Source organism: Rhinoderma darwinii, chromosome 4 (assembly GCF_050947455.1).
Source record: "Rhinoderma darwinii isolate aRhiDar2 chromosome 4, aRhiDar2.hap1, whole genome shotgun sequence".
In the NCBI taxonomy this organism is placed as follows: domain Eukaryota; kingdom Metazoa; phylum Chordata; class Amphibia; order Anura; family Rhinodermatidae; genus Rhinoderma; species Rhinoderma darwinii.
This window is the reverse complement of record NC_134690.1, coordinates 130,731,572-130,754,124: the sequence shown is the minus strand read 5'-3', so window position 1 is coordinate 130,754,124 and position 22,553 is coordinate 130,731,572. Positions and strand designations below refer to the sequence as shown.

General features: G+C 42.8%; 28 non-coding genes across 28 annotated transcripts; all 28 read left to right on the top strand.

The window, feature by feature from the left end:
* The first annotated feature begins 608 nt into the window (after nucleotides 1–608).
* Nucleotides 609–717, top strand: TRNAL-CAA (transfer RNA leucine (anticodon CAA)). The gene is made up of 2 exons: nucleotides 609–646; nucleotides 672–717. It is a non-coding gene; the product is annotated as a tRNA-Leu (tRNA).
* A 409-nt stretch (nucleotides 718–1,126) lies between these two features.
* TRNAL-CAA (transfer RNA leucine (anticodon CAA)) lies at nucleotides 1,127–1,235 on the top strand. Its single transcript has 2 exons — nucleotides 1,127–1,164; nucleotides 1,190–1,235. It is a non-coding gene; the product is annotated as a tRNA-Leu (tRNA).
* Nucleotides 1,236–1,644: 409 nt separating this feature from the next.
* Nucleotides 1,645–1,753, top strand: TRNAL-CAA (transfer RNA leucine (anticodon CAA)). Its single transcript has 2 exons — nucleotides 1,645–1,682; nucleotides 1,708–1,753. It is a non-coding gene; the product is annotated as a tRNA-Leu (tRNA).
* Nucleotides 1,754–2,680: 927 nt separating this feature from the next.
* Nucleotides 2,681–2,789, top strand: TRNAL-CAA (transfer RNA leucine (anticodon CAA)). The gene is made up of 2 exons: nucleotides 2,681–2,718; nucleotides 2,744–2,789. It is a non-coding gene; the product is annotated as a tRNA-Leu (tRNA).
* A 409-nt stretch (nucleotides 2,790–3,198) lies between these two features.
* TRNAL-CAA (transfer RNA leucine (anticodon CAA)) lies at nucleotides 3,199–3,307 on the top strand. Its single transcript has 2 exons — nucleotides 3,199–3,236; nucleotides 3,262–3,307. It is a non-coding gene; the product is annotated as a tRNA-Leu (tRNA).
* Nucleotides 3,308–4,234: 927 nt separating this feature from the next.
* On the top strand, nucleotides 4,235–4,343 carry TRNAL-CAA (transfer RNA leucine (anticodon CAA)). The gene is made up of 2 exons: nucleotides 4,235–4,272; nucleotides 4,298–4,343. It is a non-coding gene; the product is annotated as a tRNA-Leu (tRNA).
* Nucleotides 4,344–5,787: 1,444 nt separating this feature from the next.
* On the top strand, nucleotides 5,788–5,896 carry TRNAL-CAA (transfer RNA leucine (anticodon CAA)). The gene is made up of 2 exons: nucleotides 5,788–5,825; nucleotides 5,851–5,896. It is a non-coding gene; the product is annotated as a tRNA-Leu (tRNA).
* Nucleotides 5,897–6,305: 409 nt separating this feature from the next.
* TRNAL-CAA (transfer RNA leucine (anticodon CAA)) lies at nucleotides 6,306–6,414 on the top strand. Its single transcript has 2 exons — nucleotides 6,306–6,343; nucleotides 6,369–6,414. It is a non-coding gene; the product is annotated as a tRNA-Leu (tRNA).
* Nucleotides 6,415–6,822: 408 nt separating this feature from the next.
* Nucleotides 6,823–6,931, top strand: TRNAL-CAA (transfer RNA leucine (anticodon CAA)). Its single transcript has 2 exons — nucleotides 6,823–6,860; nucleotides 6,886–6,931. It is a non-coding gene; the product is annotated as a tRNA-Leu (tRNA).
* A 927-nt stretch (nucleotides 6,932–7,858) lies between these two features.
* TRNAL-CAA (transfer RNA leucine (anticodon CAA)) lies at nucleotides 7,859–7,967 on the top strand. The gene is made up of 2 exons: nucleotides 7,859–7,896; nucleotides 7,922–7,967. It is a non-coding gene; the product is annotated as a tRNA-Leu (tRNA).
* Nucleotides 7,968–8,376: 409 nt separating this feature from the next.
* Nucleotides 8,377–8,485, top strand: TRNAL-CAA (transfer RNA leucine (anticodon CAA)). The gene is made up of 2 exons: nucleotides 8,377–8,414; nucleotides 8,440–8,485. It is a non-coding gene; the product is annotated as a tRNA-Leu (tRNA).
* Nucleotides 8,486–8,886: 401 nt separating this feature from the next.
* On the top strand, nucleotides 8,887–8,995 carry TRNAL-CAA (transfer RNA leucine (anticodon CAA)). The gene is made up of 2 exons: nucleotides 8,887–8,924; nucleotides 8,950–8,995. It is a non-coding gene; the product is annotated as a tRNA-Leu (tRNA).
* A 1,444-nt stretch (nucleotides 8,996–10,439) lies between these two features.
* Nucleotides 10,440–10,548, top strand: TRNAL-CAA (transfer RNA leucine (anticodon CAA)). Its single transcript has 2 exons — nucleotides 10,440–10,477; nucleotides 10,503–10,548. It is a non-coding gene; the product is annotated as a tRNA-Leu (tRNA).
* Nucleotides 10,549–10,956: 408 nt separating this feature from the next.
* On the top strand, nucleotides 10,957–11,065 carry TRNAL-CAA (transfer RNA leucine (anticodon CAA)). Its single transcript has 2 exons — nucleotides 10,957–10,994; nucleotides 11,020–11,065. It is a non-coding gene; the product is annotated as a tRNA-Leu (tRNA).
* A 408-nt stretch (nucleotides 11,066–11,473) lies between these two features.
* Nucleotides 11,474–11,582, top strand: TRNAL-CAA (transfer RNA leucine (anticodon CAA)). The gene is made up of 2 exons: nucleotides 11,474–11,511; nucleotides 11,537–11,582. It is a non-coding gene; the product is annotated as a tRNA-Leu (tRNA).
* Nucleotides 11,583–11,990: 408 nt separating this feature from the next.
* Nucleotides 11,991–12,099, top strand: TRNAL-CAA (transfer RNA leucine (anticodon CAA)). The gene is made up of 2 exons: nucleotides 11,991–12,028; nucleotides 12,054–12,099. It is a non-coding gene; the product is annotated as a tRNA-Leu (tRNA).
* Nucleotides 12,100–12,508: 409 nt separating this feature from the next.
* TRNAL-CAA (transfer RNA leucine (anticodon CAA)) lies at nucleotides 12,509–12,617 on the top strand. Its single transcript has 2 exons — nucleotides 12,509–12,546; nucleotides 12,572–12,617. It is a non-coding gene; the product is annotated as a tRNA-Leu (tRNA).
* Nucleotides 12,618–13,026: 409 nt separating this feature from the next.
* Nucleotides 13,027–13,135, top strand: TRNAL-CAA (transfer RNA leucine (anticodon CAA)). Its single transcript has 2 exons — nucleotides 13,027–13,064; nucleotides 13,090–13,135. It is a non-coding gene; the product is annotated as a tRNA-Leu (tRNA).
* Nucleotides 13,136–13,544: 409 nt separating this feature from the next.
* TRNAL-CAA (transfer RNA leucine (anticodon CAA)) lies at nucleotides 13,545–13,653 on the top strand. The gene is made up of 2 exons: nucleotides 13,545–13,582; nucleotides 13,608–13,653. It is a non-coding gene; the product is annotated as a tRNA-Leu (tRNA).
* Nucleotides 13,654–14,580: 927 nt separating this feature from the next.
* TRNAL-CAA (transfer RNA leucine (anticodon CAA)) lies at nucleotides 14,581–14,689 on the top strand. The gene is made up of 2 exons: nucleotides 14,581–14,618; nucleotides 14,644–14,689. It is a non-coding gene; the product is annotated as a tRNA-Leu (tRNA).
* A 408-nt stretch (nucleotides 14,690–15,097) lies between these two features.
* TRNAL-CAA (transfer RNA leucine (anticodon CAA)) lies at nucleotides 15,098–15,206 on the top strand. The gene is made up of 2 exons: nucleotides 15,098–15,135; nucleotides 15,161–15,206. It is a non-coding gene; the product is annotated as a tRNA-Leu (tRNA).
* A 926-nt stretch (nucleotides 15,207–16,132) lies between these two features.
* On the top strand, nucleotides 16,133–16,241 carry TRNAL-CAA (transfer RNA leucine (anticodon CAA)). The gene is made up of 2 exons: nucleotides 16,133–16,170; nucleotides 16,196–16,241. It is a non-coding gene; the product is annotated as a tRNA-Leu (tRNA).
* Nucleotides 16,242–17,168: 927 nt separating this feature from the next.
* On the top strand, nucleotides 17,169–17,277 carry TRNAL-CAA (transfer RNA leucine (anticodon CAA)). Its single transcript has 2 exons — nucleotides 17,169–17,206; nucleotides 17,232–17,277. It is a non-coding gene; the product is annotated as a tRNA-Leu (tRNA).
* A 2,980-nt stretch (nucleotides 17,278–20,257) lies between these two features.
* TRNAL-CAA (transfer RNA leucine (anticodon CAA)) lies at nucleotides 20,258–20,366 on the top strand. Its single transcript has 2 exons — nucleotides 20,258–20,295; nucleotides 20,321–20,366. It is a non-coding gene; the product is annotated as a tRNA-Leu (tRNA).
* Nucleotides 20,367–20,775: 409 nt separating this feature from the next.
* Nucleotides 20,776–20,884, top strand: TRNAL-CAA (transfer RNA leucine (anticodon CAA)). The gene is made up of 2 exons: nucleotides 20,776–20,813; nucleotides 20,839–20,884. It is a non-coding gene; the product is annotated as a tRNA-Leu (tRNA).
* A 411-nt stretch (nucleotides 20,885–21,295) lies between these two features.
* TRNAL-CAA (transfer RNA leucine (anticodon CAA)) lies at nucleotides 21,296–21,404 on the top strand. Its single transcript has 2 exons — nucleotides 21,296–21,333; nucleotides 21,359–21,404. It is a non-coding gene; the product is annotated as a tRNA-Leu (tRNA).
* A 409-nt stretch (nucleotides 21,405–21,813) lies between these two features.
* On the top strand, nucleotides 21,814–21,922 carry TRNAL-CAA (transfer RNA leucine (anticodon CAA)). Its single transcript has 2 exons — nucleotides 21,814–21,851; nucleotides 21,877–21,922. It is a non-coding gene; the product is annotated as a tRNA-Leu (tRNA).
* A 409-nt stretch (nucleotides 21,923–22,331) lies between these two features.
* Nucleotides 22,332–22,440, top strand: TRNAL-CAA (transfer RNA leucine (anticodon CAA)). Its single transcript has 2 exons — nucleotides 22,332–22,369; nucleotides 22,395–22,440. It is a non-coding gene; the product is annotated as a tRNA-Leu (tRNA).
* Nucleotides 22,441–22,553: the final 113 nt, after the last annotated feature.

Here is a 22,553-nt window from a genome sequence, read left to right as displayed (position 1 = left end):
AGAAATAAACTTGTACTTGAATAACAAAATGACTTGTATATTCGGGGTGATTGCATGTACCTTTCAGTCTTCTCTCCTAATACTCAGGATGTCAGGGTGGCCGAGCAGTCCAAGGCGCCAGACTCAAGATGAAAATTCTTCCCTAATTGGGTGTTCTGGTTTCTGAAAGGAGGCGTGGGTTAAAATCCCACTTCTGACAAGTATTTTGTTCAATAAAGTCAGTCATCTCACTTCCTGGAAATAACTTCTGACTCCAGTTGCGCACCATTGTGAGACTGGGGTTACCTGAACGAGGCATGGCTCAATCCACTTCCGTTGTTCCGGTGGCATATTAGGAAGCAGCTGCCTAACCCACTTGGTAAATGTAAGTGTGTGTTGGTCTTATTCCTGTAAATATCATCCAACATGAATTAAACTCTAGCAGGTGGGAACAAGAAGGCATTTCTTTCTAGGACGGTCAGCTTTTATGTCACCCAGAAGAGCCAATGATCTTAGAGTTGAATAAAGTCAAACAGATGAGAAATAAACTTGTACTTGAATAACAAAATGACTTGTATATTCGGGGTGATTGCATGTACCTTTCAGTCTTCTCTCCTAATACTCAGGATGTCAGGATGGCCGAGCGGTCCAAGGCGCCAGACTCAAGATGGAAATTCTTCCCTAGTTGGATGTTCTGGTCTCTGAAAGGAGGCGTGGGTTCAAATCCCACTTCTGACAAGTATTTTGTTCAATAAAGTCAGTCATCTCACTTCCTGGAAATAACTTCTGACTCCAGTTGCGCACCATTGTGAGACTGGGGTTAACTGAACGAGGCATGGCTCAATCCACTTCCGTTGTTCCGGTGGCATATTAGGAAGCAGCTGCCTTACCCACTTTGTAAATGTAAGTGTGTGTTGGTCTTATTCCTTTAAATATTATCCAACATGAATTAAACTCTAGCAGGTGGGAACAAGAAGGCATTTCTTTCTAGGACGGTCAGCTTTTATGTCACCCAGAAGAGCCAATGATCTTAGAGTTGAATAAAGTCAAACAGATGAGAAATAAACTTGTACTTGAATAACAAAATGACTTGTATATTCGGGGTGATTGCATGTACCTTTCAGTCTTCTCTCCTAATACTCAGGATGTCAGGGTGGCCGAGCGGTCCAAGGCGCCAGACTCAAGATGAAAATTCTTCCCTAATTGGGTGTTCTGGTTTCTGAAAGGAGGCGTGGGTTCAAATCCCACTTCTGACAAGTATTTTGTTCAATAAAGTCAGTCATCTCACTTCCTGGAAATAACTTCTGACTCCAGTTGCGCACCATTGTGAGACTGGGGTTACCTGAACGAGGCATGGCTCAATCCACTTCCGTTGTTCCGTTGGCATATTAGGAAGCAGCTGCCTAACCCACTTGGTAAATGTAAGTGTGTGTTGGTCTTATTCCTTTAAATATCATCCAACATGAATTAAACTCTAGCAGGTGGGAACAAGAAGGCATTTCTTTCTAGGACGGTCAGCTTTTATGTCACCCAGAAGAGCCAATGATCTTAGAGTTGAATAAAGTCAAACAGATGAGAAATAAACTTGTACTTGAATAACAAAATGACTTGTATATTCGGGGTGATTGCATGTACCTTTCAGTCTTCTCTCCTAATACTCAGGATGTCAGGATGGCCGAGCGGTCCATGGCGCCAGACTCAAGATGAAAATTCTTCCCTAGTTGGGTGTTCTGGTCTCTGAAAGGAGGCGTGGGTTCAAATCCCACTTCTGACAAGTATTTTGTTCAATAAAGTCAGTCATCTCACTTCCTGGAAATAACTTCTGACTCCAGTTGTGCACCATTGTGAGACTGGGGGTACCTGAACGAGGCATGGCTCAATCCACTTCCGTTGTTCCGGTTGCATATTAGGAAGCAGCTGCCTAACCCACTTGGTAAATGTAAGTGTGTGTTGGTCTTATTCCTTTAAATATCATCCAACATGAATTAAACTCTAGCAGGTGGGAACAAGAAGGCATTTCTTTCTAGGACGGTCAGCTTTTATGTCACCCAGAAGAGCCAATGATCTTAGAGTTGAATAAAGTCAAACAGATGAGAAATAAACTTGTACTTGAATAACAAAATGACTTGTATATTCGGGGTGATTGCATGTACCCTTCAGTCTTCTCTCCTAATACTCAGGATGTCAGGGTGGCCGAGCGGTCCAAGGCGCCAGACTCAAGATGAAAATTCTTCCCTAATTGGGTGTTCTGGTCTCTGAAAGGAGGCTTGGGTTCAAATCCCACTTCTGACAAGTATTTTGTTCAATAAAGTCAGTCATCTCACTTCCTGGAAATAACTTCTGACTCCAGTTGCGCACCATTGTGAGACTGGGGTTACCTGAACGAGGCATGGCTCAATCCACTTCCGTTGTTCCGTTGGCATATTAGGAAGCAGCTGCCTAACCCACTTGGTAAATGTAAGTGTGTGTTGGTCTTATTCCTTTAAATATCATCCAACATGAATTAAACTCTAGCAGGTGGGAACAAGAAGGCATTTCTTTCTAGGACGGTCAGCTTTTATGTCACCCAGAAGAGCCAATGATCTTAGAGTTGAATAAAGTCAAACAGATGAGAAATAAACTTGTACTTGAATAACAAAATGACTTGTATATTCGGGGTGATTGCATGTACCTTTCAGTCTTCTCTCCTAATACTCAGGATGTCAGGGTGGCCGAGCGGTCCAAGGCGCCAGACTCAAGATGAAAATTCTTCCCTAATTGGGTGTTCTGGTTTCTGAAAGGAGGCGTGGGTTAAAATCCCACTTCTGACAAGTATTTTGTTCAATAAAGTCAGTCATCTCACTTCCTGGAAATAACTTCTGACTCCAGTTGCGCACCATTGTGAGACTGGGGTTACCTGAACGAGGCATGGCTCAATCCACTTCCGTTGTTCCGGTGGCATATTAGGAAGCAGCTGCCTAACCCACTTGGTAAATGTAAGTGTGTGTTGGTCTTATTCCTGTAAATATCATCCAACATGAATTAAACTCTAGCAGGTGGGAACAAGAAGGCATTTCTTTCTAGGACGGTCAGCTTTTATGTCACCCAGAAGAGCCAATGATCTTAGAGTTGAATAAAGTCAAACAGATGAGAAATAAACTTGTACTTGAATAACAAAATGACTTGTATATTCGGGGTGATTGCATGTACCTTTCAGTCTTCTCTCCTAACACTCAGGATGGCAGGATGGCTGAGCGGTCTAAAGCGCCAGACTCAAGATGAAAATTCTTCCCTAATTGGGTGTTCTGGTTTCTGAAAGGAGGCGTGGGTTCAAATCCCACTTCTGACAAGTATTTTGTTCAATAAAGTCAGTCATCTCACTTCCTGGAAATAACTTCTGACTCCAGTTGCGCACCATTGTGAGACTGGGGTTACCTGAACGAGGCATGGCTCAATCCACTTCCGTTGTTTCGGTGGCATATTAGGAAGCAGCTGCCTAACCCACTTGGTAAATGTAAGTGTGTGTTGGTCTGATTCCTTTAAATATCATCCAACATGAATTAAACTCTAGCAGGTGGGAACAAGAAGGCATTTCTTTCTAGGACGGTCAGCTTTTATGTCACCCAGAAGAGCCAATGATCTTAGAGTTGAATAAAGTCAAACAGATGAGAAATAAACTTGTACTTGAATAACAAAATGACTTGTATATTCGGGGTGATTGCATGTACCTTTCAGTCTTCTCTCCTAACACTCAGGATGGCAGGATGGCTGAGCGGTCTAAAGCGCCAGACTCAAGATGAAAATTCTTCCCTAGTTGGGTGTTCTGGTCTCTGAAAGGAGGTGTGGGTTCAAATCCCACTTCTAACAAGTATTTTGTTCAATAAAGTCAGTCATCTCACTTCCTGGAAATAACTTCTGACTCCAGTTGCGCACCATTGTGAGACTGGGGTTACCTGAACGAGGCATGGCTCAATCCACTTCCGTTGTTCCGGTGGCATATTAGGAAGCAGCTGCCTAACCCACTTGGTAAATGTAAGTGTGTGTTGGTCTTATTCCTTTAAATATCATCCAACATGAATTAAACTCTAGCAGGTGGGAACAAGAAGGCATTTCTTTCTAGGACCGTCAGCTTTTATGTCACCCAGAAGAGCCAATGATCTTAGAGTTGAATAAAGTCAAACAGATGAGAAATAAACTTGTACTTGAATAACAAAATGACTTGTATATTCGGGGTGATTGCATGTACCTTTCAGTCTTCTCTCCTAATACTCAGGATGTCAGGATGGCCGAGCGTTCCAAGGCGCCAGACTCAAGATGAAAATTCTTCCCTAATTGGGTGTTCTGGTCTCTGAAAGGAGGCGTGGGTTCAAATCCCACTTCTGACAAGTATTTTGTTCAATAAAGTCAGTCATCTCACTTCCTGGAAATAACTTCTGACTCCAGTTGCGCACCATTGTGAGACTGGGGTTACCTGAACGAGGCATGGCTCAATCCACTTCCGTTGTTCCGGTGGCATATTAGGAAGCAGCTGCCTAACCCACTTGGTAAATGTAAGTGTGTGTTGGTCTTATTCCTTTAAATATCATCCAACATGAATTAAACTCTAGCAGGTGGGAACAAGAAGGCATTTCTTTCTAGGACGGTCAGCATTTATGTCACCCAGAAGAGCCAATGATCTTAGAGTTGAATAAAGTCAAACAGATGAGAAATAAACTTGTACTTGAATAACAAAATGACTTGTATATTCGGGGTGATTGCATGTACCTTTCAGTCTTCTCTCCTAACACTCAGGATGGCAGGATGGCTGAGCGGTCCAAGGTGCCAGACTCAAGATGGAAATTCTTCCCTAGTTGGATGTTCTGGTCTCTGAAAGGAGGCGTGGGTTCAAATCCCACTTCTGACAAGTATTTTGTTCAATAAAGTCAGTCATCTCACTTCCTGGAAATAACTTCTGACTCCATTTGCGCACCATTGTGAGACTGGGGTTACCTGAACGAGGCATGGCTTAATCCACTTCCGTTGTTCCGGTGGCATATTAGGAAGCAGCTGCCTAACCCACTTGGTAAATGTAAGTGTGTGTTGGTCTTATTCCTTTAAATATCATCCAACATGAATTAAACTCTAGCAGGTGGGAACAAGAAGGCATTTATTTCTAGGACGGTCAGCTTTTATGTCACCCAGAAGAGCCAATGATCTTAGAGTTGAATAAAGTCAAACAGATGAGAAATAAACTTGTACTTGAATAACAAAATGACTTGTATATTCGGGGTGATTGCATGTACCTTTCAGTCTTCTCTCCTAATACTCAGGATGTCAGGATGGCCGAGCGGTCCAAGGCGCCACACTCAAGATGAAAATTCTTCCCTAGTTGGGTGTTCTGGTCTCTCAAAGGAGGTGTGGGTTCAAATCCCACTTCTGACAAGTATTTTGTTCAATAAAGTCAGTCATCTCACTTCCTGGAAATAACTTCTGACTCCAGTTGCGCACCATTGTGAGACTGGGGTTACCTGAACGAGGCATGGCTCAATCCACTTCCGTTGTTCCGGTGGCATATTAGGAAGCAGCTGCCTAACCCACTTGGTAAATGTAAGTGTGTGTTGGTCTTATTCCTTTAAATATCATCCAACATGAATTAAACTCTAGCAGGTGGGAACAAGAAGGCATTTCTTTCTAGGACGGTCAGCTTTTATGTCACCCAGAAGAGCCAATGATCTTAGAGTTGAATAAAGTCAAACAGATGAGAAATAAACTTGTACTTGAATAAAAAAATGACTTGTATATTCGGGGTGATTGCATGTACCTTTCAGTCTTCCCTCCTAATGCTCAGATGTCAGGATGGCCGAGCGGTCCAAGGCGCCAGACTCAAGATGAAAATTCTTCCCTAATTGGGTGTTCTGGTCTCTGAAAGGAGGCGTGGGTTCAAATCCCACTTCTGACAAAAATTTTGTTCAATAAAGTCAGTCATCTCACTTCCTGGAAATAACTTCTGACTCCAGTTGCGCACCATTGTGAGACTGGGGTTACCTGAACGAGGCATGGCTCAATCCACTTCCGTTGTTCCGGTGGCATATTAGGAAGCAGCTGCCTAACCCACTTGGTAAATGTAAGTGTGTGTTGGTCTTATTCCTTTAAATATCATCCAACATGAATTAAACTCTAGCAGGTGGGAACAAGAAGGCATTTCTTTCTAGGACGGTCAGCTTTTATGTCACCCAGAAGAGCCAATGATCTTAGAGTTGAATAAAGTCAAACAGATGAGAAATAAACTTGTACTTGAATAACAAAATGACTTGTATATTCGGGGTGATTGCATGTACCTTTCAGTCTTCTCTCCTAATATTCAGGATGTCAGGATGGCCGAGCGGTCCAAGGCGCCAGACTCAAGATGAAAATTCTTCCCTAATTGGGTGTTCTGGTCTCTGAAAGGAGGCGTGGGTTCAAATCCCACTTCTGACAAGTATTTTGTTCAATAAAGTCAGTCATCTCACTTCCTGGAAATAACTTCTGACTCCAGTTGCGCACCATTGTGAGACTGGGGTTACCTGAACGAGGCATGGCTCAATCCACTTCCGTTGTTCCGGTGGCATATTAGGAAGCAGCTGCCTAACCCACTTGGTAAATGTAAGTGTGTGTTGGTCTTATTCTTTAAATATCATCCAACATGAATTAAACTCTAGCAGGTGGGAACAAGAAGGCATTTCTTTCTAGGACGGTCAGCTTTTATGTCACCCAGAAGAGCCAATGATCTTAGAGTTGAATAAAGTCAAACAGATGAGAAATAAACTTGTACTTGAATAACAAAATGACTTGTATATTCGGGGTGATTGCATGTACGTTTCAGTCTTTTTTCCTAATACTCAGCATGTCAGGATGGCTGAGCGGTCCAAGGCGTCAGACTCAAGATGAAAATTCTTCCCTAATTGGGTGTTCTGGTCTCTGAAAGGAGGCGTGGGTTCAAATCCCACTTCTGACAAGCGTTTTGTTCAATAAAGTCAGTCATCTAATTTCCTGGAAATAACTTCTGACTCCAGTTTCGCACCATTGTGAGACTGGGGTTACCTGAACGAGGCATGGTTCAATCCACTTCCGTTGTTCCGGTGGCATATTAGGAAGCAGCTGCCTAACCCACTTGGTAAATGTAAGTGTGTGTTGGTCTTATTCCTTTAAATATCATCCAACATGAATTAAACTCTAGCAGGTGGGAACAAGAAGGCATTTCTTTCTAGGACGGTCAGCTTTTATGTCACCCAGAAGAGCCAATGATCTTAGAGTTGAATAAAGTCAAACAGATGAGAAATAAACTTGTACTTGAATAAAAAAATGACTTGTATATTCGGGGTGATTGCATGTACCTTTCAGTCTTCTCTCCTAACACTCAGGATGTCAGAATGGCAGAGCGGTCTAAGGCGCCAGACTCAAGCTGAAAATTCTTCCCTAGTTGGGTGTTCTGGTCTCTGAAAGGAGGCGTAGGTTCAAATCCCACTTCTGACCAGTATTTTGTTCAATAAAGTCAGTCATCTCACTTCCTGGAAATAACTTCTGACTCCAGTTGCGCACCATTGTGAGACTGGGGTTACCTGAACGAGGCATGGCTCAATCCACTTCCGTTGTTCCGGTGGCATATTAGGAAGCAGCTGCCTAACCCACTTGGTAAATGTAAGTGTGTGTTGGTCTTATTCCTTTAAATATCATCCAACATGAATTAAACTCTAGCAGGTGGGAACAAGAAGGCATTTCTTTCTAGGACGGTCAGCTTTTATGTCACCCAGAAGAGCCAATGATCTTAGAGTTGAATAAAGTCAAACAGATGAGAAATAAACTTGTACTTGAATAACAAAATGACTTGTATATTCGGGGTGATTGCATGTACCTTTCAGTCTTCTCTCTTAATACTCAGGATGTCAGGATGGCCGAGCGGTCCAAGGCGCCAGACTCAAGATGGAAATTCTTCCCTAGTTGGATGTTCTGGTCTCTGAAAGGAGGCGTGGGTTCAAATCCCACTTCTGACAAGTAATTTGTTCAATAAAGTCAGTCATCTCACTTCCTGGAAATAACTTCTGACTCCAGTTGCGCACCATTGTGAGACTGGGGTTACCTGAACGAGGCATGGCTCAATCCACTTCCGTTGTTCCGGTGGCATATTAGGAAGCAGCTGCCTAACCCACTTGGTAAATGTAAGTGTGTGTTGGTCTTATTCCTTTAAATATCATCCAACATGAATTAAACTCTAGCAGGTGGGAACAAGAAGGCATTTCTTTCTAGGACCGTCAGCTTTTATGTCACCCAGAAGAGCCAATGATCTTAGAGTTGAATAAAGTCAAACAGATGAGAAATAAACTTGTACTTGAATAACAAAATGACTTGTATATTCGGGGTGATTGCATGTACCTTTCAGTCTTCTCTCTTAATACTCAGGATGTCAGGATGGCCGAGCGGTCCAAGGCGCCAGACTCAAGATGGAAATTCTTCCCTAGTTGGATGTTCTGGTCTCTGAAAGGAGGCGTGGGTTCAAATCCCACTTCTGACAAGTAATTTGTTCAATAAAGTCAGTCATCTCACTTCCTGGAAATAACTTCTGACTCCAGTTGCGCACCATTGTGAGACTGGGGTTACCTGAACGAGGCATGGCTCAATCCACTTCCGTTGTTCCGGTGGCATATTAGGAAGCAGCTGCCTAACCCACTTGGTAAATGTAAGTGTGTGTTGGTCTTATTCCTTTAAATATCATCCAACATGAATTAAACTCTAGCAGGTGGGAACAAGAAGGCATTTCTTTCTAGGACCGTCAGCTTTTATGTCACCCAGAAGAGCCAATGATCTTAGAGTTGAATAAAGTCAAACAGATGAGAAATAAACTTGTACTTGAATAACAAAATGACTTGTATATTCGGGGTGATTGCATGTACCTTTCAGTCTTCTCTCCTAATACTCAGGATGGCCGAGCGGTCCAAGGCGCCAGACTCAAGATGAAAATTCTTCCCTAATTGGGTGTTCTGGTCTCTGAAAGGAGGCGTGGGTTCAAATCCCACTTCTGACAAGTATTTTGTTCAATAAAGTCAGTCATCTCACTTCCTGGAAATAACTTCTGACTCCAGTTGCGCACCATTGTGAGACTGGGGTTACCTGAACGAGGCATGGCTCAATCCACTTCCGTTGTTCCGGTGGCATATTAGGAAGCAGCTGCCTAACCCACTTGGTAAATGTAAGTGTGTGTTGGTCTTATTCCTTTAAATATCATCCAACATGAATTAAACTCTAGCAGGTGGGAACAAGAAGGCATTTCTTTCTAGGACGGTCAGCATTTATGTCACCCAGAAGAGCCAATGATCTTAGAGTTGAATAAAGTCAAACAGATGAGAAATAAACTTGTACTTGAATAACAAAATGACTTGTATATTCGGGGTGATTGCATGTACCTTTCAGTCTTCTCTCCTAACACTCAGGATGGCAGGATGGCTGAGCGGTCCAAGGTGCCAGACTCAAGATGGAAATTCTTCCCTAGTTGGATGTTCTGGTCTCTGAAAGGAGGCGTGGGTTCAAATCCCACTTCTGACAAGTATTTTGTTCAATAAAGTCAGTCATCTCACTTCCTGGAAATAACTTCTGACTCCATTTGCGCACCATTGTGAGACTGGGGTTACCTGAACGAGGCATGGCTTAATCCACTTCCGTTGTTCCGGTGGCATATTAGGAAGCAGCTGCCTAACCCACTTGGTAAATGTAAGTGTGTGTTGGTCTTATTCCTTTAAATATCATCCAACATGAATTAAACTCTAGCAGGTGGGAACAAGAAGGCATTTCTTTCTAGGACGGTCAGCTTTTATGTCACCCAGAAGAGCCAATGATCTTAGAGTTGAATAAAGTCAAACAGATGAGAAATAAACTTGTACTTGAATAACAAAATGACTTGTATATTCGGGGTGATTGCATGTACCTTTCAGTCTTCTCTCCTAATACTCAGGATGTCAGGATGGCCGAGCGGTCCAAGGCGCCACACTCAAGATGAAAATTCTTCCCTAGTTGGGTGTTCTGGTCTCTCAAAGGAGGTGTGGGTTCAAATCCCACTTCTGACAAGTATTTTGTTCAATAAAGTCAGTCATCTCACTTCCTGGAAATAACTTCTGACTCCAGTTGCGCACCATTGTGAGACTGGGGTTACCTGAACGAGGCATGGCTCAATCCACTTCCGTTGTTCCGGTGGCATATTAGGAAGCAGCTGCCTAACCCACTTGGTAAATGTAAGTGTGTGTTGGTCTTATTCCTTTAAATATCATCCAACATGAATTAAACTCTAGCAGGTGGGAACAAGAAGGCATTTCTTTCTAGGACGGTAAGCTTTTATGTCACCCAGAAGAGCCAATGATCTTAGAGTTGAATAAAGTCAAACAGATGAGAAATAAACTTGTACTTGAATAAAAAAATGACTTGTATATTCGGGGTGATTGCATGTACCTTTCAGTCTTCCCTCCTAATGCTCAGATGTCAGGATGGCCGAGCGGTCCAAGGTGCCAGACTCAAGATGAAAATTCTTCCCTAGTTGGGTGTTCTGGTCTCTCAAAGGAGGTGTGGGTTCAAATCCCACTTCTGACAAGTATTTTGTTCAATAAAGTCAGTCATCTCACTTCCTGGAAATAACTTCTGACTCCAGTTGCGCACCATTGTGAGACTGGGGTTACCTGAACGAGGCATGGCTCAATCCACTTCCGTTGTTCCGGTGGCATATTAGGAAGCAGCTGCCTAACCCACTTGGTAAATGTAAGTGTGTGTTGGTCTTATTCCTTTAAAAATCATCCAACATGAATTAAACTCTAGCAGGTGGGAACAAGAAGGCATTTCTTTCTAGGACGGTCAGCTTTTATGTCACCCAGAAGAGCCAATGATCTTAGAGTTGAATAAAGTCAAACAGATGAGAAATAAACTTGTACTTGAATAAAAAAATGACTTGTATATTCGGGGTGATTGCATGTACCTTTCAGTCTTCCCTCCTAATGCTCAGATGTCAGGATGGCCGAGCGGTCCAAGGCGCCAGACTCAAGATGAAAATTCTTCCCTAATTGGGTGTTCTGGTCTCTGAAAGGAGGCGTGGGTTCAAATCCCACTTCTGACAAGAATTTTGTTCAATAAAGTCAGTCATCTCACTTCCTGGAAATAACTTCTGACTCCAGTTGCGCACCATTGTGAGACTGGGGTTACCTGAACGAGGCATGGCTCAATCCACTTCCGTTGTTCCGGTGGCATATTAGGAAGCAGCTGCCTAACCCACTTGGTAAATGTAAGTGTGTGTTGGTCTTATTCCTTTAAATATCATCCAACATGAATTAAACTCTAGCAGGTGGGAACAAGAAGGCATTTCTTTCTAGGACGGTAAGCTTTTATGTCACCCAGAAGAGCCAATGATCTTAGAGTTGAATAAAGTCAAACAGATGAGAAATAAACTTGTACTTGAATAAAAAAATGACTTGTATATTCGGGGTGATTGCATGTACCTTTCAGTCTTCCCTCCTAATGCTCAGATGTCAGGATGGCCGAGCGGTCCAAGGCGCCAGACTCAAGATGAAAATTCTTCCCTAGTTGGGTGTTCTGGTCTCTCAAAGGAGGTGTGGGTTCAAATCCCACTTCTGACAAGTATTTTGTTCAATAAAGTCAGTCATCTCACTTCCTGGAAATAACTTCTGACTCCAGTTGCGCACCATTGTGAGACTGGGGTTACCTGAACGAGGCATGGCTCAATCCACTTCCGTTGTTCCGGTGGCATATTAGGAAGCAGCTGCCTAACCCACTTGGTAAATGTAAGTGTGTGTTGGTCTTATTCCTTTAAATATCATCCAACATGAATTAAACTCTAGCAGGTGGGAACAAGAAGGCATTTCTTTCTAGGACGGTCAGCTTTTATGTCACCCAGAAGAGCCAATGATCTTAGAGTTGAATAAAGTCAAACAGATGAGAAATAAACTTGTACTTGAATAAAAAAATGACTTGTATATTCGGGGTGATTGCATGTACCTTTCAGTCTTCCCTCCTAATGCTCAGATGTCAGGATGGCCGAGCGGTCCAAGGCGCCAGACTCAAGATGAAAATTCTTCCCTAATTGGGTGTTCTGGTCTCTGAAAGGAGGCGTGGGTTCAAATCCCACTTCTGACAAGAATTTTGTTCAATAAAGTCAGTCATCTCACTTCCTGGAAATAACTTCTGACTCCAGTTGCGCACCATTGTGAGACTGGGGTTACCTGAACGAGGCATGGCTCAATCCACTTCCGTTGTTCCGGTGGCATATTAGGAAGCAGCTGCCTAACCCACTTGGTAAATGTAAGTGTGTGTTGGTCTTATTCCTTTAAATATCATCCAACATGAATTAAACTCTAGCAGGTGGGAACAAGAAGGCATTTCTTTCTAGGACGGTAAGCTTTTATGTCACCCAGAAGAGCCAATGATCTTAGAGTTGAATAAAGTCAAACAGATGAGAAATAAACTTGTACTTGAATAACAAAATGACTTGTATATTCGGGGTGATTGCATGTACCTTTCAGTCTTCTCTCCTAATACTCAGGATGTCAGGATGGCCGAGCGGTCCAAGGCGCCAGACTCAAGATGAAAATTCTTCCCTAATTGGGTGTTCTGGTCTTTGAAAGGAGGCGTGGGTTCAAATCCCACTTCTGACAAGTATTTTGTTCAATAAAGTCAGTCATCTCACTTCCTGGAAATAACTTCTGACTCCAGTTGCGCACCATTGTGAGACTGGGGTTACCTGAACGAGGCATGGCTCAATCCACTTCCGTTGTTCCGGTGGCATATTAGGAAGCAGCTGCCTAACCCACTTGGTAAATGTAAGTGTGTGTTGGTCTTATTCCTTTAAATATCATCCAACATGAATTAAACTCTAGCAGGTGGGAACAAGAAGGCATTTCTTTCTAGGACGGTCAGCTTTTATGTCACCCAGAAGAGCCAATGATCTTAGAGTTGAATAAAGTCAAACAGATGAGAAATAAACTTGTACTTGAATAACAAAATGACTTGTATATTCGGGGTGATTGCATGTACCTTTCAGTCTTCTCTCCTAATACTCAGGATGTCAGGATGGCCGAGCAGTCCAAGGTGCCAGACTCAAGATGAAAATTCTTCCCTAATTGGGTGTTCTGGTCTCTGAAAGGAGGCGTGGGTTCAAATCCCACTTCTGACAAGTATTTTGTTCAATAAAGTCAGTCATCTCACTTCCTGGAAATAACTTCTGACTCCAGTTGCGCACCATTGTGAGACTGGGGTTACCTGAACGAGGCATGGCTCAATCCACTTCCGTTGTTCCGGTGGCATATTAGGAAGCAGCTGCCTAACCCACTTGGTAAATGTAAGTTTGTGTTGGTCTTATTCCTGTAAATATCATCCAACATGAATTAAACTCTAGCAGGTGGGAACAAGAAGGCATTTCTTTCTAGGACGGTCAGCTTTTATGTCACCCAGAAGAGCCAATGATCTTAGAGTTGAATAAAGTCAAACAGATGAGAAATAAACTTGTACTTGAATAACAAAATGACTTGTATATTCGGGGTGATTGCATGTACCTTTCAGTCTTCTCTCCTAATACTCAGGATGTCAGGATGGCCGAGCGGTCCAAGGCGCCAGACTCAAGATGAAAATTCTTCCCTAATTGGGTGTTCTGGTCTCTGAAAGGAGGCGTGGGTTCAAATCCCACTTCTGACAAGTATTTTGTTCAATAAAGTCAGTCATCTCACTTCCTGGAAATAACTTCTGACTCCAGTTGCGCACCATTGTGAGACTGGGGTTACCTGAACGAGGCATGGCTCAATCCACTTCCGTTGTTCCGGTGGCATATTAGGAAGCAGCTGCCTAACCCACTTGGTAAATGTAAGTGTGTGTTGGTCTTATTCCTTTAAATATCATCCAACATGAATTAAACTCTAGCAGGTGGGAACAAGAAGGCATTTCTTTCTAGGACGGTCAGCATTTATGTCACCCAGAAGAGCCAATGATCTTAGAGTTGAATAAAGTCAAACAGATGAGAAATAAACTTGTACTTGAATAACAAAATGACTTGTATATTCGGGGTGATTGCATGTACCTTTCAGTCTTCTCTCCTAACACTCAGGATGGCAGGATGGCTGAGCGGTCCAAGGTGCCAGACTCAAGATGGAAATTCTTCCCTAGTTGGATGTTCTGGTCTCTGAAAGGAGGCGTGGGTTCAAATCCCACTTCTGACAAGTATTTTGTTCAATAAAGTCAGTCATCTCACTTCCTGGAAATAACTTCTGACTCCAGTTGCGCACCATTGTGAGACTGGGGTTACCTGAACGAGGCATGGCTCAATCCACTTCCGTTGTTCCGGTGGCATATTAGGAAGCAGCTGCCTAACCCACTTGGTAAATGTAAGTGTGTGTTGGTCTTATTCCTTTAAATATCATCCAACATGAATTAAACTCTAGCAGGTGGGAACAAGAAGGCATTTCTTTCTAGGACGGTCAGCTTTTATGTCACCCAGAAGAGCCAATGATCTTAGAGTTGAATAAAGTCAAACAGATGAGAAATAAACTTGTACTTGAATAACAAAATGACTTGTATATTCGGGGTGATTGCATGTACCTTTCAGTCTTCTCTCCTAATATTCAGGATGTCAGGATGGCCGAGCGGTCCAAGGCGCCAGACTCAAGATGAAAATTCTTCCCTAAATGGGTGTTCTGGTCTCTGAAAGGAGGCGTGGGTTCAAATCCCACTTCTGACAAGTATTTTGTTCAATAAAGTCAGTCATCTCACTTCCTGGAAATAACTTCTGACTCCAGTTGCGCACCATTGTGAGACTGGGGTTACCTGAACGAGGCATGGCTCAATCCACTTCCGTTGTTCCGGTGGCATATTAGGAAGCAGCTGCCTAACCCACTTGGTAAATGTAAGTGTGTGTTGGTCTTATTCTTTAAATATCATCCAACATGAATTAAACTCTAGCAGGTGGGAACAAGAAGGCATTTCTTTCTAGGACGGTCAGCTTTTATGTCACCCAGAAGAGCCAATGATCTTAGAGTTGAATAAAGTCAAACAGATGAGAAATAAACTTGTACTTGAATAACAAAATGACTTGTATATTCGGGGTGATTGCATGTACGTTTCAGTCTTTTTTCCTAATACTCAGGATGTCAGGATGGCTGAGCGGTCCAAGGCGCCAGACTCAAGATGAAAATTCTTCCCTAATTGGGTGTTCTGGTCTCTGAAAGGAGGCGTGGGTTCAAATCCCACTTCTGACAAGCGTTTTGTTCAATAAAGTCAGTCATCTAATTTCCTGGAAATAACTTCTGACTCCAGTTTCGCACCATTGTGAGACTGGGGTTACCTGAACGAGGCATGGCTCAATCCACTTCCGTTGTTCCGGTGGCATATTAGGAAGCAGCTGCCTAACCCACTTGGTAAATGTAAGTGTGTGTTGGTCTTATTCCTTTAAATATCATCCAACATGAATTAAACTCTAGCAGGTGGGAACAAGAAGGCATTTCTTTCTAGGACGGTCAGCTTTTATGTCACCCAGAAGAGCCAATGATCTTAGAGTTGAATAAAGTCAAACAGATGAGAAATAAACTTGTACTTGAATAACAAAATGACTTGTATATTCGGGGTGATTGCATGTACCTTTCAGTCTTCTCTCCTAATACTCAGGATGTCAGGATGGCTGAGCGGTCCAAGGCACCAGACTCAAGATGAAAATTCTTCCCTAGTTGGATGTTCTGGTCTCTGAAAGGAGGCGTGGGTTCAAATCCGACTTCTGACAAGTATTTTGTTCAATAAAGTCAGTCATCTCACTTCCTGGAAATAACTTCTGACTCCAGTTGCGCACCATTGTGAGACTGGGGTTACCTGAACGAGGCATGGCTCAATCCACTTCCGTTGTTCCGGTGGCATATTAGGAAGCAGCTGCCTAACCCACTTGGTAAATGTAAGTGTGTGTTGGTCTTATTCTTTAAATATTATCCAACATGAATTAAACTCTAGCAGGTGGGAACAAGAAGGCATTTCTTTCTAGGACGGTCAGCTTTTATGTCACCCAGAAGAGCCAATGATCTTAGAGTTGAATAAAATCAAACAGATGAGAAATAAACTTGTACTTGAATAACAAAATGACTTGTATATTCGGGGTGATTGCATGTACCTTTCAGTCTTCTCTCCTAATACTCAGGATGTCAGGATGGCCGAGCGGTCTAAGGCGCCAGACTCAAGATGAAAATTCTTCCCTAATTGGGTGTTCTGGTCTCTGAAAGGAGGCGTGGGTTCAAATCCCACTTCAGACCAGTATTTTGTTCAATAAAGTCAGTCATCTCACTTCCTGGAAATAACTTCTGACTCCAGTTGCGCACCATTGTGAGACTGGGGTTACCTGAACGAGGCATGGCTCAATCCACTTCCGTTGTTCCGGTGGCATATTAGGAAGCAGCTGCCTAACCCACTTGGTAAATGTAAGTGTGTGTTGGTCTTATTCCTTTAAATATCATCCAACATGAATTAAACTCTAGCAGGTGGGAACAAGAAGGCATTTCTTTCTAGGACGGTCAGCTTTTATGTCACCCAGAAGAGCCAATGATCTTAGAGTTGAATAAAGTCAAACAGATGAGAAATAAACTTGTACTTGAATAAAAAAATGACTTGTATATTCGGGGTGATTGCATGTACCTTTCAGTCTTCTCTCCTAACACTCAGGATGTCAGAATGGCAGAGCGGTCTAAGGCGCCAGACTCAAGCTGAAAATTCTTCCCTAGTTGGGTGTTCTGGTCTCTGAAAGGAGGCGTAGGTTCAAATCCCACTTCTGACCAGTATTTTGTTCAATAAAGTCAGTCATCTCACTTCCTGGAAATAACTTCTGACTCCAGTTGCGCACCATTGTGAGACTGGGGTTACCTGAACGAGGCATGGCTCAATCCACTTCCGTTGTTCCGGTGGCATATTAGGAAGCAGCTGCCTAACCCACTTGGTAAATGTAAGTGTGTGTTGGTCTTATTCCTTTAAATATCATCCAACATGAATTAAACTCTAGCAGGTGGGAACAAGAAGGCATTTCTTTCTAGGACGGTCAGCTTTTATGTCACCCAGAAGAGCCAATGATCTTAGAGTTGAATAAAGTCAAACAGATGAGAAATAAACTTGTACTTGAATAACAAAATGACTTGTATATTCGGGGTGATTGCATGTACCTTTCAGTCTTCTCTCCTAATACTCAGGATGTCAGGATGGCCGAGCGGTCCAAGGCGCCAGACTCAAGATGAAAATTCTTCCCTAATTGGGTGTTCTGGTCTCTGAAAGGGGGCGTGGGTTCAAATCCCACTTCTGACAAGTATTTTGTTCAATAAAGTCAGTCATCTCACTTCCTGGAAATAACTTCTGACTCCAGTTGCGCACCATTGTGAGACTGGGGTTACCTGAACGAGGCATGGCTCAATCCACTTCCATTGTTCCGGTGGCATATTAGGAAGCAGCTGCCTAACCCACTTGGTAAATGTAAGTGTGTGTTGGTCTTATTCTTTAAATATCATCCAACATGAATTAAACTCTAGCAGGTGGGAACAAGAAGGCATTTCTTTCTAGGACGGTCAGCTTTTATGTCACCCAGAAGAGCCAATGATCTTAGAGTTGAATAAAGTCAAACAGATGAGAAATAAACTTGTACTTGAATAAAAAAATGACTTGTATATTCGGGGTGATTGCATGTACCTTTCAGTCTTCTCTCCTAATACTCAGGATGTCAGGATGGCCGAGCGGTCCAAGGTGCCAGACTCAAGATGAAAATTCTTCCCTAGTTGGATGTTCTGGTCTCTGAAAGGAGGTGTGGGTTCAAATCCGACTTCTGACAAGTATTTTGTTCAATAAAGTCAGTCATCTCACTTCCTGGAAATAACTTCTGACTCCAGTTGCGCACCATTGTGAGACTGGGGTTACCTGAACGAGGCATGGCTCAATCCACTTCCATTGTTCCGGTGGCATATTAGGAAGCAGCTGCCTAACCCACTTGGTAAATGTAAGTGTGTGTTGGTCTTATTCTTTAAATATCATCCAACATGAATTAAACTCTAGCAGGTGGGAACAAGAAGGCATTTCTTTCTAGGACGGTCAGCTTTTATGTCACCCAGAAGAGCCAATGATCTTAGAGTTGAATAAAGTCAAACAGATGAGAAATAAACTTGTACTTGAATAACAAAAGGACTTGTATATTCGGGGTGATTGCATGTACCTTTCAGTCTTCTCTCCTAATACTCAGGTTGGCCGAGCGGTCCAAGGCGCCAGACTCAAGGGTAAAATTCTTCCCTAGTTGGGTGTTCTGATCTCTGAAAGGAGGAGTGGGTTCAAATTTCACTTCTGACAAGTATTTTGTTCAATAAAGTCAGTCATCTCACTTCCTGGAAATAACTTCTGACTCCAGTTGTGCACCATTGTGAGACTGGGGTTACCTGAACGAGGCATGGCTCAATCCACTTCTGTTGTTCCGGTGGCATATTAGGAAGCAGCTGCCTAACCCACTTGGTAAATGTAAGTGTGTGCTGGTCTTATTCCTGTAAATATCATCCAACATGAATTAAACTCTAGCAGGTGGGAACAAGAAGGCATTTCTTTCTAGGACGGTCAGCTTTTATGTCACCCAGAAGAGCCAATGATCTTAGAGTTGAATAAAGTCAAACAGATGAGAAATAAACTTGTACTTGAATAAAAAAATGACTTGTATATTCGGGGTGATTGCATGTACCTTTCAGTCTTCTCTCCTAATACTCAGGATGTCAGGATGGCCGAGCGGTCCAAGGTGCCAGACTCAAGATGAAAATTCTTCCCTAGTTGGATGTTCTGGTCTCTGAAAGGAGGTGTGGGTTCAAATCCGACTTCTGACAAGTATTTTGTTCAATAAAGTCAGTCATCTCACTTCCTGGAAATAACTTCTGACTCCAGTTGCGCACCATTGTGAGACTGGGGTTACCTGAACGAGGCATGGCTCAATCCACTTCCATTGTTCCGGTGGCATATTAGGAAGCAGCTGCCTAACCCACTTGGTAAATGTAAGTGTGTGTTGGTCTTATTCTTTAAATATCATCCAACATGAATTAAACTCTAGCAGGTGGGAACAAGAAGGCATTTCTTTCTAGGACGGTCAGCTTTTATGTCACCCAGAAGAGCCAATGATCTTAGAGTTGAATAAAGTCAAACAGATGAGAAATAAACTTGTACTTGAATAAAAAAATTACTTGTATATTCGGGGTGATTGCATGTACCTTTCAGTCTTCTCTCCTAATACTCAGGATGTCAGGATGGCCGAGTGGTCCAAGGCGCCAGACTCAAGATGAAAGTTCTTCACTAATTGGGTGTTCTGGTCTCTGAATGGACGTGTGGCTTCAAATCCCACTTCTGACAAGTATTTTGTTCAATAAAGTCAGTCATCTCACTTCCTGGAAATAACTTCTGACTCCAGTTACGCACCATTGTGAGACTGGGGGTACCTGAACTAGGCATGGCTCAATCCACTTCCGTTGTCCCGGTGGCATATTAGGAAGCAGCTGCCTAACCCACTTGGTAAATGTAAGTGTGTGTTGGTCTTATTCCTGTAAATATCATCCAACATGAATAAAACTCTAGCAGGTGGGAACAAGAAGGCATTTCTTTCTAGGACGGTCAGCTTTTATGTCACCCAGAAGAGCCAATGATCTTAGAGTTGAATAAAGTCAAACAGATGAGAAATAAACTTGTACTTGAATAACAAAAGGACTTGTATATTCGGGGTGATTGCATGTACCTTTCAGTCTTCTCTCCTAATACTCAGGTTGGCCGAGCGGTCCAAGGCGCCAGACTCAAGGGTAAAATTCTTCCCTAGTTGGGTGTTCTGATCTCTGAAAGGAGGAGTGGGTTCAAATTTCACTTCTGACAAGTATTTTGTTCAATAAAGTCAGTCATCTCACTTCCTGGAAATAACTTCTGACTCCAGTTGTGCACCATTGTGAGACTGGGGTTACCTGAACGAGGCATGGCTCAATCCACTTCTGTTGTTCCGGTGGCATATTAGGAAGCAGCTGCCTAACCCACTTGGTAAATGTAAGTGTGTGCTGGTCTTATTCCTGTAAATATCATCCAACATGAATTAAACTCTAGCAGGTGGGAACAAGAAGGCATTTCTTTCTAGGACGGTCAGCTTTTATGTCACCCAGAAGAGCCAATGATCTTAGAGTTGAATAAAGTCAAACAGATGAGAAATAAACTTGTACTTGAATAACAAAATGACTTGTATATTCGGGGTGATTGCATGTACCTTTCAGTCTTCTCTCCTAATACTCAGGATGTCAGGATGGCCGAGCGGTCCAAGGCGCCAGACTCAAGATGAAAATTCTTCCCTAGTTGGGTGTTCTGGTCTCTGAAAGGAGGCGTGGGTACAAATCCCACTTCTGACAAGTATTTTGTTCAATAAAGTCAGTCATTTCACTTCCTGGAAATAACTTCTGACTCCAGTTGCGCACCATTGTGAAACTGGGGGTACCTGAACGAGGCAAGGCTCAATCCACTTCCGTTGTCCCGGTGGCATATTAGGAAGCAGCTGCCTAACCCACTTGGTAAATGTAAGTGTGTGTTGGTCTTATTCCTGTAAATATCATCCAACATGAATAAAACTCTAGCAGGTGGGAACAAGAAGGCATTTCTTTCTAGGACGGTCAGCTTTTATGTCACCCAGAAGAGCCAATGATCTTAGAGTTGAATAAAGTCAAACAGATGAGAAATAAACTTGAACTTGAATAACAAAATGACTTGTATATTCGGGGTGATTGCATGTACCTTTCAGTCTTCTCTCCTAATACTCAGGATGTCAGGATGGCCGAGCGGTCCAAGGCGCCAGACTCAAGATGAAAATTCTTCCCTAGTTGGGTGTTCTGGTCTCTGAAAGGAGGCGTGGGTTCAAATCCCACTTCTGACAAGTATTTTGTTCAATAAAGTCAGTCATCTCACTTCCTGGAAATAACTTCTGACTCCAGTTGCGCAACCATTGTGAGACTGGGGGTACCTGAACGAGGCATGGCTCAATCCACTTCCGTTGTTCCGGTGGCATATTAGGAAGCAGCTGCCTAAACCCCCTTGGTAAATGTAAGTGTGTGTTGGTCTTATTCCTTTAAATATCATCCAACATGAATTAAACTCTAGCAGGTGGGAACAAGAAGGCATTTCTTTCTAGGACGGTCAGCTTTTATGTCACCCAGAAGAGCCAATGATCTTAGAGTTGAATAAAGTCAAACAGATGAGAAATAAACTTGTACTTGAATAACAAAATGACTTGTATATTCGGGGTGATTGCATGTACCTTTCAGTCTTCTCTCCTAATACTCAGGATGTCAGGATGGTCGAGCGGTCCAAGGCGCCAGACTCAAGATGAAAATTCTTCCCTAGTTGGGTGTTCTGGTCCCTGAAAGGAGGTGTGGGTTCAAATCCCACTTCTGACAAGTATTTTGTTCAATAAAGTCAGTCATCTCACTTCCTGGAAATAACTTCTGACTCCAGTTGCGCACCATTGTGAGACTGGGGGTACCTGAACGAGGCATGGCTCAATCCACTTCCGTTGTTCCGGTGGCATATTAGGAAGCAGCTGCCTAACCCACTTGGTAAATGTAAGTGTGTGTTGGTCTTATTCCTTTAAATATCATCCAACATGAATTAAACTCTAGCAGGTGGGAACAAGAAGGCATTTCTTTCTAGGACGGTCAGCTTTTATGTCACCCAGAAGAGCCAATGATCTTAGAGTTAAATAAAGTCAAACAGATGAGAAATAAACTTGTACTTGAATAACAAAATGACTTGTATATTCGGGGTGATTGCATGTACCTTTCAGTCTTCTCTCCTAATACTCAGGATGTCAGGATGGCCGAGCAGTCCAAGGTGCCAGACTCAAGATGAAAATTCTTCCCTAGTTGGGTGTTCTGGTCTCTGAAAGGAGGCGTGGGTTCAAATCCCACTTCTGACAAGTATTTTGTTCAATAAAGTCAGTCATCTCACTTCCTGGAAATAACTTCTGACTCCAGTTGTGCACCATTGTGAGACTGGGGGTACCTGAACGAGGCATGGCTCAATCCACTTCCGTTGTTCCAGTTGCATATTAGGAAGCAGCTGCCTAACCCACTTGGTAAATGTAAGTGTGTGTTGGTCTTATTCCTTTAAATATCATCCAACATGAATTAAACTCTAGCAGGTGGGAACAAGAAGGCATTTCTTTCTAGGACGGTCAGCTTTTATGTCACCCAGAAGAGCCAATGATCTTAGAGTTGAATAAAGTCAAACAGATGAGAAATAAACTTGTACTTGAATAACAAAATGACTTGTATATTCGGGGTGATTGCATGTACCTTTCAGTCTTCTCTCCTAATACTCAGGATGTCAGGATGGCCGAGCGGTCCAAGGCGCCAGACTCAAGATGAAAATTCTTCCCTAGTTGGGTGTTCTGGTCTCTGAAAGGAGGCGTGGGTTCAAATCCCACTTCTGACAAGTATTTTGTTCAATAAAGTCAGTCATCTCACTTCCTGGAAATAACTTCTGACTCCAGTTGTGCACCATTGTGAGACTGGGGTTACCTGAACGAGGCATGGCTCAATCCACTT